General features: G+C 41.8%; 1 protein-coding gene across 2 annotated transcripts in view; it reads right to left on the bottom strand.

Moving 5' to 3' along the window:
* LOC117354000 (cAMP-specific 3',5'-cyclic phosphodiesterase 4D-like) overlaps window positions 1–16,267 on the bottom strand; it is a 661,316-nt gene that overhangs the window by 527,605 nt on the left and 117,444 nt on the right. Inside the window, exon 1 of one of the 2 annotated variants that reach the window (XM_033930694.1) lies at window positions 5,778–5,894. The exons of the other annotated variant lie outside the window; for it this stretch is intronic. The gene's annotated coding sequence lies outside the window, so the exon portion shown is untranslated. Of the gene's footprint in view, window positions 1–5,777; window positions 5,895–16,267 lie in introns of those variants that run through there. 2 annotated transcript variants of the gene reach the window in all.

The raw sequence follows: 16,267 nt of genomic DNA, 5'->3' as shown, positions 1-16,267 counted from the left end.
CTGCACAGTCAATCACTTAGGTGCAGCACAGTCACCGCGGGCTGCATAAAATAGCCAGGCGGGCCAGATTTAGCCCTCGGGTCTTGTGTTTGACATGTGTGTTCTAGGCAATATAAAATACAATTAAATTGAGATCAAAATTAAAATAACTAACGAGAACCAAAACAAGGACAAGACCCACAGACAAACGGAAAACAAGAGGGTAGAGGGTGAAATACAATATTTTAGAAAAGAAAACAGTTAAGGATAACACAAAGGGGTAGGGGAAATTTAGTTGAGAGCTGCCTTTTCATAGATTGTAAAAGAGTCCTGAATTATGGAGTAAAAGCGTCTCTGTAGAGCAGTGGTCTCAAACTCAAACCCTATGCAGGGCCACATTTTGGATTTGTAGGTACTTGGAGGGCCTCAGAAAAAAATAGTTAATGTCTTATTAAAGAAATGACAATTTTGCATGAGGTGAAACTCTCTATAGTTATAAATCTTTCCTTTTGGCTAAGTCTTAATAATAATATTGTAATTTATAGCTAAAGAGACATATGATCAAGAAATATTTTATTTTATTATAATAATAATAACTTTATTTTTCTATACCGCCATAGTCAAAGTGACTTCTAGGCGGTTCACATAGAAAGAAGGCTGGACAATCAGCGAATTACAAAATGCAAGAAGAAGGATGTTACATAATAATTGGAGAAATATGGAGAAAGAATACATGAGAGAAGAAAGATGTTACATGATACATTGGGGTTATAAGGGGAAAGAATACCCGAGAGAGGTCATCTGATTAGGCAAGGAATTTGTCAAATAGAGCGGTTTTAATTGATTTTCGGAATGTGTTGTAGGTCTGTCTGGTTTTATTTATGTGGTTTCCCAGCCAGGATTGCTGTCTGTTTGCTTGGAACATGAAGGTTCTGTCTAGGAATGATTTGTATTTGCAGCCTGTGATCTTTGGGTATGTAAAGATGTTTTTGTTTCTGGTTGTTCGTGTAGGGTTGTATAGAGTGAAGTGTGTTTGCAAGTAGGAAGGTGCTAGGCCCCAGACTTCTTTGAAACAGATACATGCAAATTTGAACAGTATTTGCGCCTCCACTGGTAGCCAGTGCAATTTTTTGTAATAGGGGCTAATGTGGTCTTTTTTCTCAGTCCGAAGATTCAGCGAACTGCAGTGTTTTGCACTAATCTTAATCTTTGTACTGTTTTTTGGGGCGAAACCCAGGTAGGTGATGTTGCAGTAATCTAGGGTAGATAGGATCACCGACTGCACCAGTAATCTAAAGGATGTTGTGTCAAAGTATTTTTTAATAGTCCTTAGCTTCCACAGTGTGTAAAAGCATTTCTTCACCAGTAGGTTTGTGTGGTCAGCCATGGTTAAGTGACTATCTAGAGTGATACCCAGTATTTTTATGGTTTTGGAGATTGGTTTTATTTTAGAGATGGTTTTATTTTACTTATGTGATTATGATAAACATACCGAGGGCCTCAAAATAGTACCTGGCGGGCCGCGAGTTTGAGACCACTGCTGTAGAGGAAGCTTTTTAATGCTCCTTTAAATTTATCAATATTTGATTCTTCCCTCAGATAAGAGGGCAGGGAGTTCCAGATTTGGGGTCAGGATCACAGTGGTATGTTTTATCAACAGTGACTAATCACTGCAAAAATTTGACACCAGCTTTCTGAAAATTCTACAAAATTGTAGAACAAATGATTTTGCACCCTAGGAGCATTTTTGAAGCAGGGGGTCAATTGATGTCTAGTAAAATTAGATCTAGTGTGGATTGGGAGCAACTTTTTTTGGGCCCATTATTGAAAGAATGGGGGTTGCAGAGGAAAAGCGTGGGGATAAGATCAGGTTTTTCCAGATAGTAACATTTTTGCATATTCCCCCTTTTCCAGGCTGGAATAGGAGTTACTGAGACCTCAGATGCAGAGGGCGGGGTGGACAAGTTCAAACATTTGTTGGAAGACTGGATAATGATTACAAAAAGTAAGAGGAGATTGTTAAGGTTTCAATTCCTTTTTTTAGCTCAGGTATTTTATTTCCCAAACACAGGTTAGGAATTTGACCCATCCTGCTATATCACTTGAGAAATCTCTTTTTATGGACTTATGCTCCTGGAATTTGCTCTCAAGTGTATATTGATCATTGTTGGAGGAAGGCAAGCAAACAGACAGGACCCATGAAGTTCAATGGAATGAATTATGGGAGATTCCGTTGGCAAAGCCTGAATGGGAAGTAGCATATACACAAATGTTCATAGGCTACTAAATACAGTTTCGTATAAGGTAATTCATAGAGTTTACACTTGTTCTTTGCAGCTGTTTCATATGGGGAAGCAGCCTACAGGGGGCTACTGGAGAGGATGTGGTGAGCTTCGTTATTTGAACATATGTGGTGGTCTTGCGACGTGATACAGAGATTTTGGTCCACCATACAAGGCTTTCTTACATCTTGTATCTCTGGGAGGTTCTCTTGGGGGGCTCAGCTCTGTCTTTTGGGGTTGGGTATAAGTGATAGCTTGCTGGGAGGTCAAAAATAATTTCTGCTGAATTTATTGTTGGCAGTTAGACTTAATATTTCAAGCCAATGGTGTTCAGCTAAAGGCCCACAACTGAGACACTGAGAAGTGATTAAGCAGGAAATGATTACATATGATAAGCTGACTTGGATGCTAAGAGGGAAGGTAAAAATTTGATGAGGTGTGGCAATAGTTGAAACCAAGAACATGCTGACTTTGGTGGAGGTCTCTATTCTTCACTTTTTGTTAAACTAATTTTTAATATGTCAGCATATAGCTTTTCAGGGTTTTTGTAACGATTTAGCTACCTTGTCATTACTTCTAGTGAGTTGATGTAATACGAGTTGAATGCATACGCGTTTCTGTCAGATTTTGATATTCTGTTATACATTGTGGGGCCCTTTTCTGTCCAGCTGGAGATGTGCTGTGTGCGTAAAGTTATTTTTACATTTACTTACTTTATTATATAATGGCAATGGTTTTGGGGGAGAGGGATTTTAAAGGGGGTTTATTACTCTTTGCATTTTATTGTATGTACAGAATGTTTTCTGGGAGTTTTCAGGATACAGTATTCCATATGGCTTATGTTCTATGGGATGAGAGGGTCACCTTCAGAAGCTGAGGGGTATAATTTTGGGAGTGTCTGTGAGTGATCGCATTTGGAAGTATATTACTGGGTTCATAGTTAAAACCACATGAGACAATCATGCGCAGACAAAGCCAGGCCGACAATTGCGCACAGGACATCAGGACGCCAGATTTAAACTCAATTTGAAAGGGCTCCGAGGGGAGTTGTAGGGGGAACCACCACACTTAACTTAGTAGTGTTGGCACTGTCATTGGGGGGGGAGAGGGTTGGGGGGGAACCCCCATTATAGAGGAAACAGGCTTTTTCCATTTAATTAGATCTTCAGCTTGGAAAAGAGACAGCTGAGGGGAAATATGATTGAAGTCTACAAAATACTGAGTGGTGTACAAATGAATCTATTTTTTACTCCATCAAAAAAGACAAGACTAGGGGGCACTCAATGAAATTTCAGGGTAATACTTTTAAAACCAATAGGAGGAAATATTTGTTCACTCAAAGAATGGTTAAGCTCTGGAACACACTGCCAAAAGATAACAGTGATTAAACATAGCTGATTTTAAAAAAAGTATTGGACAAGTTCCAGGAAGAGAAATCCATAGTCTGCTATTGAGACAAGCATGGGAATTGGTAGCATAGAATATTTCTACTATTTGAGTTTTTGCCAGGTACCTGTGACCTGGATTGACCATTGATCTGACCCAGTATGGCTATTCTTATGAAGACCCAAAAACCCAGTTTGGATAAAAATGAATTTTTAAACAAAAAATGAGGGAATATAAAAATACAAATTATGACAAAACTGAAGAAAAAAAATAACATAAGAAGGCACTGGAAAATGTGTGTTACAGGTGGTCCTAAAAAATGTTTTAAAGTGACAGTACACTTTTTGACTATCCATACCGGGTTCCATGATGTTAACCAGATGTGAGACTATACGTGCTACTAGGAAACTGGAACAAGCTGGACTGCTGCATGTTCCTACACATGCACTACATACCAGCAGAATCCTTTACCTTAGTTGCACATGCAGAACATGGACAGATCCTCACCTGATACAAAATAGGTGACCACAAAAAAAGTACAAAAACTGAATTTATGACCCTCCTCCCCTCCAACCAAGAAAGCGAGACTTTATAAGTAGGGCAATATTGGTAAAAGTGAAACAGAACTGTATTTTCTCCTGTACTCTGCAAAATACAAAACTAGAAAAATGTACATGTCACAAAGCAGCACATCATTAAAAAGTCATTAAAAAGTATTAAATTTAAAAATAAAATAAATTCTACCTTTGTTGTCAGAGAACTTTATTTTTCTGATTGGGCTGGTCCCAGTCCCTTCCAATGTGTCAGTCTTCTAAATTTTTTTCCATTTCTTTTCTCTCCTGTCATCTTCCTTTCCTTCTCTAAATCTGTCTGGCATCAACTTTTTGTTTTATGTTCTTTTTCCCCATTTTTTCTTCTCTTTTCTGTGTTTATCTCCTTTTCTCACACCCTCTAGACCTTAAGTCTTCATTTCACTTCTCATCTACTGGCTTTTCTCCTTCTCTCTCTCATTCCCTCGCCAGCTTTTCCATTTCCCCTTCTAACTCTCCCATCCCCAGTCTCCTACCCACCTTCATTTTTCACCCACTTCCATAGTCCCCCATTCTCATCCTCTGAGGCAGGGCTGTGAAGTCAGAGTCAGAAGCAATTTTGGGTGGAGTCAATAGTTAATAAAATGTGCATAAACTTAAATTTGACATATATTATAATGTATCATATGTGTGTATTCTGGATTTAGATCCAGAACAAAAAATTTAAAACTTAGTATCAGTAGGAGTCAGTGCTGGAATCGGACAGTAGAAAAATAAATTTGTCAAAGGTTTGGTGTACCAACTCCACAGCCCTGCTCTGTACTTGCCCTCTTATCCCTCATCTACCCTCTGCTGAATCTCATCATACAATACGCTGCAGCTCCATCCCTGTCTCTCTCCTTCTTTCCCTTGCCAAGTCTTTTCAACCCCATTTCCACCCTTACTCAGCCTCTTCAGACCCATCCTCTTTCTCCCATACCCCTCCCCACTACCTCCATCCCTTTTCAATGCCTTTCATCCTCTCTCCAGTCTTTCAGGTCATTCACATTATTTATTTATTAATATTCCACACTATACAAATTTTTAGGCAGATTACAAAACACACAAAGTATTAAATTGAGTACGCATTTGTGCACTTTTCATTTTCGCCATTCTTTATACTAAGATTACAAGCAACTATAATACAACATGATATGATCATATATAATAGCACAATCAAAATAGAGAGGGGGGGTCGAAGTACAGACCAAACAGGAAGCACAAAAAAGAAGCACAAAGGGCCTTCAAGTTCTGAGCAAAAAATCTATTAAAGGACCCGACATGGTCCATGTTTTGGTGTATCTTCTTTGACTAATCTTGTATGGATTGCACTGAATGACCCCTTATATAGACAGGCACCTCCTCACCAGTATCACAAAATTAATCAGAACTGTACTTATATGTTTATGTTATTTTTTTATATTTAAATTTGACTTGTAAAGAAGCTAAATTATCCAGATCATTTTTGCCAAGGGAGAGCAAGACACTATCATCTCAAATACCAAATATGTGGTACTTTTAAGACTTCTGGAAACAAGCAGTGGTTCTCAATCAAATTTACCCTAGTAAGTCATTTCTTCTCAAGGCATTCAAGGATTGTTATTCATGGATTTGAATACTTTGGCACCTGAAGCTTATATTGAAGATGGACATCCTTCCCTTCATGTTGATGGTCAAGTATTATGAGAAAGCAGAGACAACCTATAAAAAGGACATGACTAGTTACCACTTTTCCCTGGTTCATAGACAAAATCGCGGAAGACAAAGGCGCGCGCCGACAACTAAGCGCAAGACGGAGGCACGCGCCAAAGAAAATGACAGTTTTTAGGGGCTCCGACGGGGGGTTTTGTTGGGGAGCCCCCCCACTTTACTTAATACAGATCACGGCGGCGTTGTGGGGGGTTTGGGGGGTTGTAACCCCCCTCATTATACTGTAAACTTAACTTTTTCCCTGTTTTTAGGGAAAAAATGAAGTTTTCAGTAAAATGTGGGGGGTTACAACCCCCCACAACGCCCCCACAACGCGGCACGATCTGTATAAAGTATAGTGGGGGGTTCCCCCACACACACCCCCGTTGGAGCCCCTAAAAAGTTATTTTCTTTGGCGCGCGCCTCCGCGCTGCGCTCAGTTGTCGGCGCGCGCCTTTATCTTCCGCAGTTTTGACCCGACACCCTTTTCCCTCATAAACAATCACAGTGCCTCTGCCTCAGGTAGCAACATATCTAGTTACCTTAAGAGAAAAATTGTGCTTTTAATAGTTTTATCAGCAATTTAATAAGTATAAGAGCTCATATAGATCAACTTTCCAGGACCTCAGCGATACCACTCAGGGCTCGATTACTCTCATAGTCCTAGAGCTTTCATCGTCACTGGTCCATATATTCTTTGACTCATTTTAGATTAACACTTGCTTAGCTTTTAGGTTCCTTCTACCAAAACCAGCTAACATGCCATATTTATAAGAAATAAGCACTTATCAGTTTGAATCGCTTGGTCAGGGGTTAATTAATCCAACATAAGAATAGCCTTACTGGGTCAGACCAATCGTCCATCAAGCCCAGTAGCCCATTTTCACAGTGGCCAATCCAGGTCACTAGTACCTGTCCAAAACCCAAGGTGCAACAATATTCCATGCTACCAATTCAGGGCAGATTGCTGTTTCAAGGACACCCCAACTAGCCTGAGCGCTAACACCTTTCACACCAACTCTTCCCTGGACCAATTTTATTTCAGGTCTCACTCCAGCAAAGAAAGGTTATCTACAGCATCATTGTTGGACAACTTATTAGTGGCAGTAGCCAAGATTGCCCTAAACACTCTGAAAGATAGCATACCCTTTCATCCCTGCTGATCTGATACTATAATAATGGTATCTTTTAAAACAAAGAGGTTCGTGATGCAATCTGTGAGTTTTATCAGACACCTGTTATGCTTTGCCTTGCCACTGATTATGAGTTTATTCAGTCATACAATACACTGAAAAGATGTACTTGGTCCCTAGGCAACAACTTGGATCATTTCAGAGGCCCTCTTGACCCCAAGAAAATATTAGAACAGATGCCATTCAAACAATAGATTAAGAAATGAGGTATTCAATTCTTCAGCCTGACCTACTATGAAAGTACCAGATTTTGTTGTACTGTGTTACAAAAGCTACTTCTCACCAGACAAGGTGAAATGAAAAAAAGAAATATAAAGCCTGTACCTGCTTAAACAAGGATATAGACAACAGCATCACTAGATAAATGCAGCCCAACCTAATTCTTCAAGCAGAGCTATAAGGAATCAGCATTAGTTACAGGAAAAGTGCAGAAATGCTGCTCAATAAGCAATCTAAGCACAAGGTTATGGTGTCCTAGGATACCAACAGGAATGTTGTACACAAAGGATACCCAGTCAGTGATTGTAACCTGCTATTTCTGGTTTGCAGAACTATTCAGACCCACACTTCTTCCCAACAGAGGAAACCTAGAGGGTTGGAAAAGTTCATACAATTCTTGGCTGAACTCATTATGCCCTCCTGTGGTCAGCAATAAGAACCTAAAATCTAAATAAAGCACCATTCCTCTTGGGAGGAAAAGAAAAATACTTATGAAAACTAAAGCACTTACCTTAAAAAAATTAAAAAAAATAAAACTTTCAACAGACACAGATGAACAAAAGTGTAATATTAACTGTTTTTAATAAAATACTTTGTAACAGACAAAAGACATCAAACCTGTGATTCATTTTCAGAATGCCCCATAATGTGTGGATCTTTATTTAGACATAGCAAGACACTTTTTGTAGGAAATACACCTCTATAGGTTATGAAACAAGCCTTGACATCATCAACACACAACATAGCAGATAAAGATCTGTACGGTCCTTTCAGTCTGACCAATGCACAATCCACTTTGTAACACCATTTTATAATTTTTAAAGTGTCTTCATAAGTAATTATAATTGTAAAATATTTTCGAAAGACATGTTTTTGCAATGATGAAATAAGAAAAACATGCAACTGTAGCCACAGGTGGTAGCTAGAAGATTCTATAACACAATAATTTCACAGTGTTTCTGTACAGGTTCATAATCCTGCTAGGAAACTACAATTAAACTATAAAGGGGGTTAAAAACAGAGAAAAATGAAAGCAGATAAAGACAATTTTTCCCCGTCCCCAAAGGGAACTCAATTTCCCCGTCCCCGTGAGTTTTGTCGCTGTCCCTATCCACACAAGCCTCAAACACTTATGATTTTAAATTGTTTGAGGCTTGTGCAGATGAGGATGGAGCTTTCAGGAATGGGGCAGAGACAGGAAAAGAACTCACTGGGACGGAATGGGAAAATGAGTTCCCGCAGGGGACAAGGAAAAATTTTTCCCCATGTCATTCTCTAATTCAGATACACTCTTCATCTCTACCACCTCCACCAGGAGGCTATTCCAAGCATCTACCACCCTCCATGAAAAAGTATTTTCTGAGGTTACCTTCATTCTATGTGCTCTCATTCCAGAGCTTCCTTTCAATTGACTCACCTCATGCACATTTATGCCATATAGGTACATAAATATCTCTACCATATTTCTTCCCCTCTTCCGCCTTTCCTCCAAAGTATACATATTGAGATCTTTTCTCTGCCTCCATGGGGCTTATGCTGAAGACTACTGACCATTTTAATAGCCTTTCTCTGGACCAGCTCCATCCTGTTTATATCTTTTTGAAGGTCTCCAGAATTGTACACAATATTCTAAATGAGGTCTCACCATAGTCTTATACAGGGGCATCAATACCTTCTTTTTCCTACTGGCCATTTCTCTCCCTATACACCCAAGCATCCTTCTAGCTTTCACTGTCGCCTTTTCAATCTGCTTGGCACCTTATGATCATCACATACTATCACACCCAAATCCTGCTCCTCTTTCATGCATAAAAGTTCACCCCCTAAACTGTACGACTCTCTCAGAGTTTTGCAGCCCAAACGCATGACCTTGCCTTTCTTAGCATTAAATCTTTGCTGCCAAGCTTCACTAGGTCTTTTCTCATGTTATTCATACCATCAGGGATATCTACTCTATTGCTGATTTTGGTATCAGCCAAAAAGCGGAAAATCTTACCAGACAGCCCTTTAGCAATACCACTAACAGGCCCATAAATGGAACCTTGAAACACCGTACTGGTAACATCCCTTTCCTCAGAGCAATCTCCATTGACTACTACCCTCTGTTGCCTTCTACGTAACCAGTTGTCCATAAATATCCAATAAAACTTGCTGTGTTCTGACTGAAATGGAAACCAGTGTTCACCAGCAAAGTCACGTGAGTGGGTATCACTACTGACCCAAATAGTTTCTGCAATTTTGTATACCAAGTAACCCAATTACCGTATTTTCGCGGATATAACGCGCGCGTTATACGTGATTTTACGTACCGCGCATACCCCTCGCGCGTTATATGCCTGAGCGCGGTATACAAAAGTTTTTAAACATAGTTCCCACCCCGCCCGACGCTCGATTCACCCCCCCAGCAGGACCGCTCGCACCCCCACCCCGAACGACCGCTCGCACGCGCTCCCACCCGCACCCGCATCCACGATCGGAGCAAGAGGGAGCCCAAGCCCTCTTGCCCGGCCGACTCCCCGACGTCCGATACATCCCTCCCCCGGCAGGACCACTCGCACCCTCACCCCGAAGGACCGCCGACTCCCCAACAATATCGGGCCAGGAGGGAGCCCAAACCCTCCTGGCCACGGCGACCCCCTAACCCCACCCCGCACTACATTACGGGCAGGAGGGATCCCAGGCCCTCCTGCCCTCGACGCAAACCCCCCTCCCTCCAACGACCGCCCCCCCCAAGAACCCCCGACCGACCCGCGACCCCCCTGGCCGACCCCACCACCCCCCTTCCCCGTACCTTTGGAAGTTGGCCGGACAGACGGGAGCCAAACCCGCCTGTCCGGCAGGCAGCCAACAAAGGAATGAGGCCGGATTGGCCCATCCGTCCTAAAGCTCCGCCTACTGGTGGGGCCTAAGGCGCGTGGGCCAATCAGAATAGGCCCTGGAGCCTTAGGTCCCACCTGGGGGCGCGGCCTGAGGCACATGGGCCAAACCCGACCATGTGTCTCAGGCCGCGCCCCCAGGTGGGACCTAAGGCTCCAGGGCCTATTCTGATTGGCCCACGCGCCTTAGGCCCCACCAGTAGGCGGAGCTTTAGGACGGATGGGCCAATCCGGCCTCATTCCTTCGTTGGCTGCCTGCCGGACAGGCGGGTTTGGCTCCCGTCTGTCCGGCCAACTTCCAAAGGTACGGGGAAGGGGGGTGGGGGGGTCGGCCAGGGGGGTCGCGGGTCGGTCGGAGGTTCTTGGGGGGGGGGCGGTCGTTGGAGGGAGGGGGGTTTGCGTCGAGGGCAGGAGGGCCTGGGATCCCTCCTGCCCGTAATGTAGTGCGGGGTGGGGTTAGGGGGTCGCCGTGGCCAGGAGGATTTGGGCTCCCTCCTGGCCCAATATTGTCGGGGAGTCGGCGGTCCTTCGGGGTGGGGGTGCGAGTGGTCCTGCCGAGGGGGGAGAAGAATCGGACGTCGAGGGGGGGCATCAGGCTTTCAGGATGGGGACAGGACTTCAAGGGGGGACAGGCAGATCTTCAAGGGGGACAGGCAGACCTTCAAGGGGGACAGGACTTCAAGGGGGGACAGGCAGACCTTCAAGGGGGGACAGGCAGACCTTCAAGGGGGGACAGGACTTCAAGGGGGACAGGCACGGAGAGGCGGGGCAGTGCACCGAAAGTCAGGGCGGGTGAACGGTGAGTCGGGGCAACCAGAGGAGAGTCGGGGCAGTGCACCGAAAGTCAGGGTGAGTCGGGGCAACCAGATGAGAGTCGGGGAGGGCGAAAGGAGAGTCGGGGTGGCCAGAGGAGAGTCGGGGAGAGCGAAAGGAGAGTCGGGGTGGCCAGAGGAGAGTCGGGCAGCATGCGCGTTATATGCCTGAGCGCGGTATAGAAAAGTTTTTGTACATATCATCGTGATTTCTGCGCGCTATACCCCTGTGCGCGTTTTACAATGGTGCGCGTTATATCCGCGAAAATACGGTACTGGTTAAAACATAGCATTGAAACACAATATCATTAGTCACTGAAGTTAAGAGTAGTGATAACTGAATATCCCTTTTCTATCTTAATCCAGGTGGATCTTTTTGCAGCATTTGATCTTGTTGATCATGATCTGCTCTTGGACAAATTAGACTTGATTGGAATTTCAGGAACAGTTAGGAGGTTTCAGCATTCATAAAAAATAGAAAAAGTTATAAAGTCATTAATAATGGGAAATGTTCATCAGTAAGGGCACCTAGTTGTAGAGTGCCCTAAAGCTCATCTCTGTTTCAGATTTTATTTAATGTATTTTTCTTTAGTTCTTTTGGAAAAGAGTAAAAAGCATTAGGTTTGTCTTATTTTATTTATGCTGATGTTCAGATTATTTTTCCTTAACTACCTCTATTCACAATTTTTTTGGATACATGAGTTTTGATTTTTTGAAAGAATCAAGAGTCAAGGTTAACTTTAGTAAAATATACTAAAATAAGACAAAATTAATGTAAAGGAATGCCAAAGTCTAAAGGCTCCTTTTACAAAGCCGCATTAGCGGTTTTAGCACATGCAGCTTTTAAGTGTGCGCTAAACCCGCGTTATGTGGCTAGAACTAACGCCAGCCCAATGCTGGCGTTAGTGTCTAGCGCGGCCGGCAGTTTAGCATGCGCTATTTTGTGCGTTAAAACGCTAACGCAGCTTCGTAAAAGGAGCCCTAAATTGGAAATAATCAGCAATCAAAAGACCTTTCAAACATATGCCAACATTTTAACAAAATAGTCTAGCTCTTCTAAATTCCTGTACAGGCCAAATCCACACAACTCCTAAGAAAAGATAATTGCTTAGGGGTTCTCCAAATGCCAAGCCAAAGAAATAAGTTTTAATTCTGGTTTTAAATTGTCAGTATGCATCTCTGTCCTAAAGTAACCTGGCAGTGATTTCTAGAGAAATGGGTTTGTAAAATAAAAAGCACTCTTATGAGCAGATTTCTAATAGACTTTTTGGGAATGGATAGTACTAACCTGTAATCATTAATGGAACAGAAGGAGAATGATGGAGTATAAGAAACGGTTAAATAAACCAGGTAAGCTGGGATACTGGTAGTGTGCTTTAAATGCTAATATCAGAATTTTAAACTACACCTAGTATTTGATGGGCAACCAATAAAGCTTAAATCAATAATGGAGATAGATGATCACATGCGTCTACCTGCACTACAAAGCAATCTCGCTGAGGTCTTCTGAATTGTTTGAGTCTTTTTAGTTCTGCTTTGTTTTAAATTCCAGAGTAGGATTATATTACAAAAGTCAATGTCGGATCCCATAAGAGTATATCAGAGTATGAAGTGAACTGAAATCCAAATTTGTACAAGCAGATTTCATTTTTTGAAGTGCATTAAAACTAGCCTTAAACACAGAAGAAATTTGGACAGAGAAGGTTAAGTTTGAGTCAATCCAGACACTCAGATATTTCAATTTAATAAGAGAAAGCAGTAGTAAGTCAAGAAGAATAAGCAGAATAGACATTGTCTCAAATTGAATCTTGTCATAAGAACATAAGAATAGCTTTACTGGGTCAGACTGATAGTCCATCAAGCGCAGTAGTCCATTCTCACAGTGGCCAATCCAGGTCACTAGTACCTGGCCAAAACCCAAGGAGTAATATTCCATGCTACCGATCCAAGGCAAGCAGTGGTTTTCCCCATGTCTTTTTCAATAACAGATTATGGACTTTTCCTGAAGGAACTTGTAAAAACTTTTCTTAAAACCAGCTACGCTATCTGCTCATACCACATCCTCTGGCAATGCGTTCCAGAGCTTAACTATTCTCTGAGTGAAAAAAAAAATTTCCTCTAATTGGTTTTAAAAGTATTTCCCTGTAACTTCGAGTGTCCCCTAGTCTTTGTAATTTTTGACGGAGTGAAAAATCGATCCACTTGTACCCGTTCTATTCCACTCAGGATTTTGTAGACTTCAATCATATCTCCCCTCAGCCGTCTCTTTTCCAAGCTGAAGAGCCCTAACCGTTTTAGTCTTTCCTCATATGAGAGGAGTTCCATCCCCTTTTTCATCTTGGTCACTCTTCTTTGAACCTTTTCTAGCACCACTATATCTTTCTTGAGATAAGGAGACCAGAATTTCCCTTGATGTTACAAATCCTTTAAACTATCATCTAGTTTCTGACTAATGATTTATCTCTAAGCTTCTCAAAAAGTTGATTTTTGAGCAGCTTTCCCTGCTTGTAGACAATTCCCTTTTCAAGGAGTTTTTCACCCATTGCATAGCACAGAAACTGATCTCAGCTCTTCTGAATAGACTAGGTAGAATACATGGTGCTGGTAATGTTGCTCTCACAGTATCATTGGGTCTCTCTGCAGCTTTTGGCTTATTTCACCATGATCTTCTGTTAACTTGCCTATCGCAAATTGGACTAAACTGGTTTCCTTCTTTTTCCTTTTTTAGTAGGTTACTCATTTCATTCTCAGGCTTCTAACTCTTACCCATTTATCCAAGGTGTCCTGCAGGGCTCAATCCTCTCCCCTTTATTATTTTGTCCCTCAGTCCTTTAGCATTGTTCATACAATCATTAGCATTATTCATACAATCATTTAATATTAAGTGTATTTCTACACAGACATTCTCCCAGTTTTTCCAGCATCAACTGACAAAGTTATACTTACACTGCTTCAGCAATATTTGGATTCCCTTAAGCAATGGCTGTTACTTAACCAAGAAAAGACAATAACTTGTTGAATAATGGGTTCTTTACCACAGCCTAACACCGACTTAATTCTCTTTGGTCTTTTTGTTTTTACACTTTAAAAACCTTTTTTTTATATCCCAGCTTGTTTACTATAATGTAGTCTTATGCTGGCATTCCATATTCACAAGAAATCTATCTTGGACAGTGCACAATACTGCTCTTTGGCTACTACACAGAGCCAATAAAAGTGACCATATTACACATGTTTGTTAAAAGTACAATGGTATTGGAAACAAATGAAAAAGCTACTTTATTGGTTTCTCATGTATTCAAGCAAGATGTTAACGCTATATTCAAATTGTATTATCGTAATTCACAAGTATTGTTCTATGATAAAAAGTTTGGATGTTTCCGGACTTAACCCGCCAAACACAAGAAAGAATTTGAAAACTATTTCTTGTAATGAGACCCGAGGCATTGAGTATTGGTGCCTCATTCCTTCTGGCATACCCATGCAAGTGTATGATTAAGTACTTGGGAGTGAAATACATCTTCTATGCACCTGAACAACTGTGAAGAAGTTGGTGACGTGAATGTTTGGGAGAGATTAAGAACTGCTCATATGGATACTGGGACCTTCCGTTAAGCCTTTTTCCTATTCTTTTGGGGTCTTAAATGCAATTCTCTTCTCTTTACCAAGATCTGTCCTCCTATTATTGGAGTCTAAGGAAGATAGCAATTTTCATGTTAATTGAAGATTTCCTTCACTACTTCGATTTTCTTTCTGCATTTCTTGTGCAAGAGTTTATCTTGTTGAATTTGTTAAATTTCAATAAAATAAAAAATTTTTAAAAATTACACTGGTAGCTGATTTACTACTGTACGAGGTGCTACCCAAAAATTCGGAGAATTCAATTGTAAAAAAAAAAAAATTGCTTACTGAAACTCCTAGTTTTCACTGTCTCATTCGAAGTAGTCCCCTTGAGAATATATACAGCGATCCCAGCGTTTTTCCAATGAGTCCATGCATCTATGTAGTCATCTTGGGTGAGTACCTTGAGGACCTCCTACGATTCTGCCTAGATCTCTTCAATCGTGCTAAAACGGCACCCTTTCAATCGTAATTTCATTTTGGGGAATAGGAAAAAAAATCATAGGGGGCAAGCTCAGGCAAATAGGGAGGGTGCATAATCACTGTAATGTTTCTGGAAGTCAGGAATTGTCGAACAATGAGCAATGTGTGAGCAGGCGTGTTGTCACAATGGAGCAATCTTGGCACAAATTTTGCAGAAATGCATCTCATGTTCAATTCATCCAACAAAATTCATTGAACTGTCCTTTATGACTATTCTATCTCACAAACATCGTGGATAGGTTTGCCTACGATCTGCAAGGATAGTCTCACAAACCTTTGCTATGATTTCCGGTGTTGTGCTTGTTGATGGTCATCTGGAACGGTCATCGTCGTGGACAGATGTTCATCTGTCCTTGAAGCGTTTGTACCAAAAAAAGGTTTTGGCACATAGCATTATCTCCAAAGGCTTCGGCACATGGCATTATCTCCAAAGGCTTCCTGGAGCATACAATGGGTTTCTGCAGCAGTTTTTAAAGTTTGAAACAAAATTTGATGCAGATTCTTTGCTCGGTAAAATCTGTCATATCAAAATCCGCCGAGTCACTAAAACACAACCTTACAAAATCGCACAGAACACGACCACTCAGCTGCACGCCCATTGGCACACTGATTCACAAAGCATAGAAACATAGAAATAGATGGCAGATAAGGGCCACGGCCCATCTAGTCTGCCCACCCCAAAGACCCTCCCCTACCTTTCTCTGTGAATAGATCCCACGTGTCTGTCCCATTTGGCCTTAAAATCAGGCACGCTGCTGGCCTCAATAATCTGAATGGAAGACTATTCCAGCGATCAACCACCCTTTCAGTAAAAAAGAATTTCCTGGTGTCCCCGTGCAGTTTCCCACCCCTGATTTTCCATGGATGCCCCCTTGTTGCCGCTGGACCCTTGAAAAAGAAGATATCTTCTTTCACCTCGATGCGGCCCGTGAGATACTTGAATGTCTCGATCATGTCACCCCTCTCTCTGCGTTCCTCGAGTGAGTATAGCTTTAATTTATCCAGCCGTTCCTCATACGGGAGATCCTTGAGTCCCGAGACCATCCTGGTAGCCATTCTCTGGACCGACTCAAGTCTCCGCACATCCTTACGGTAATGCGGCCTCCAGAACTGTTCATAGTACTCCAGGTGAGGCCTCACCATGGATCTATATAATGG

This window comes from Geotrypetes seraphini, chromosome 1 (assembly GCF_902459505.1).
Source record: "Geotrypetes seraphini chromosome 1, aGeoSer1.1, whole genome shotgun sequence".
Classification (NCBI taxonomy): domain Eukaryota; kingdom Metazoa; phylum Chordata; class Amphibia; order Gymnophiona; family Dermophiidae; genus Geotrypetes; species Geotrypetes seraphini.
This window is presented reverse-complemented; position numbering and strand designations above follow the sequence as displayed.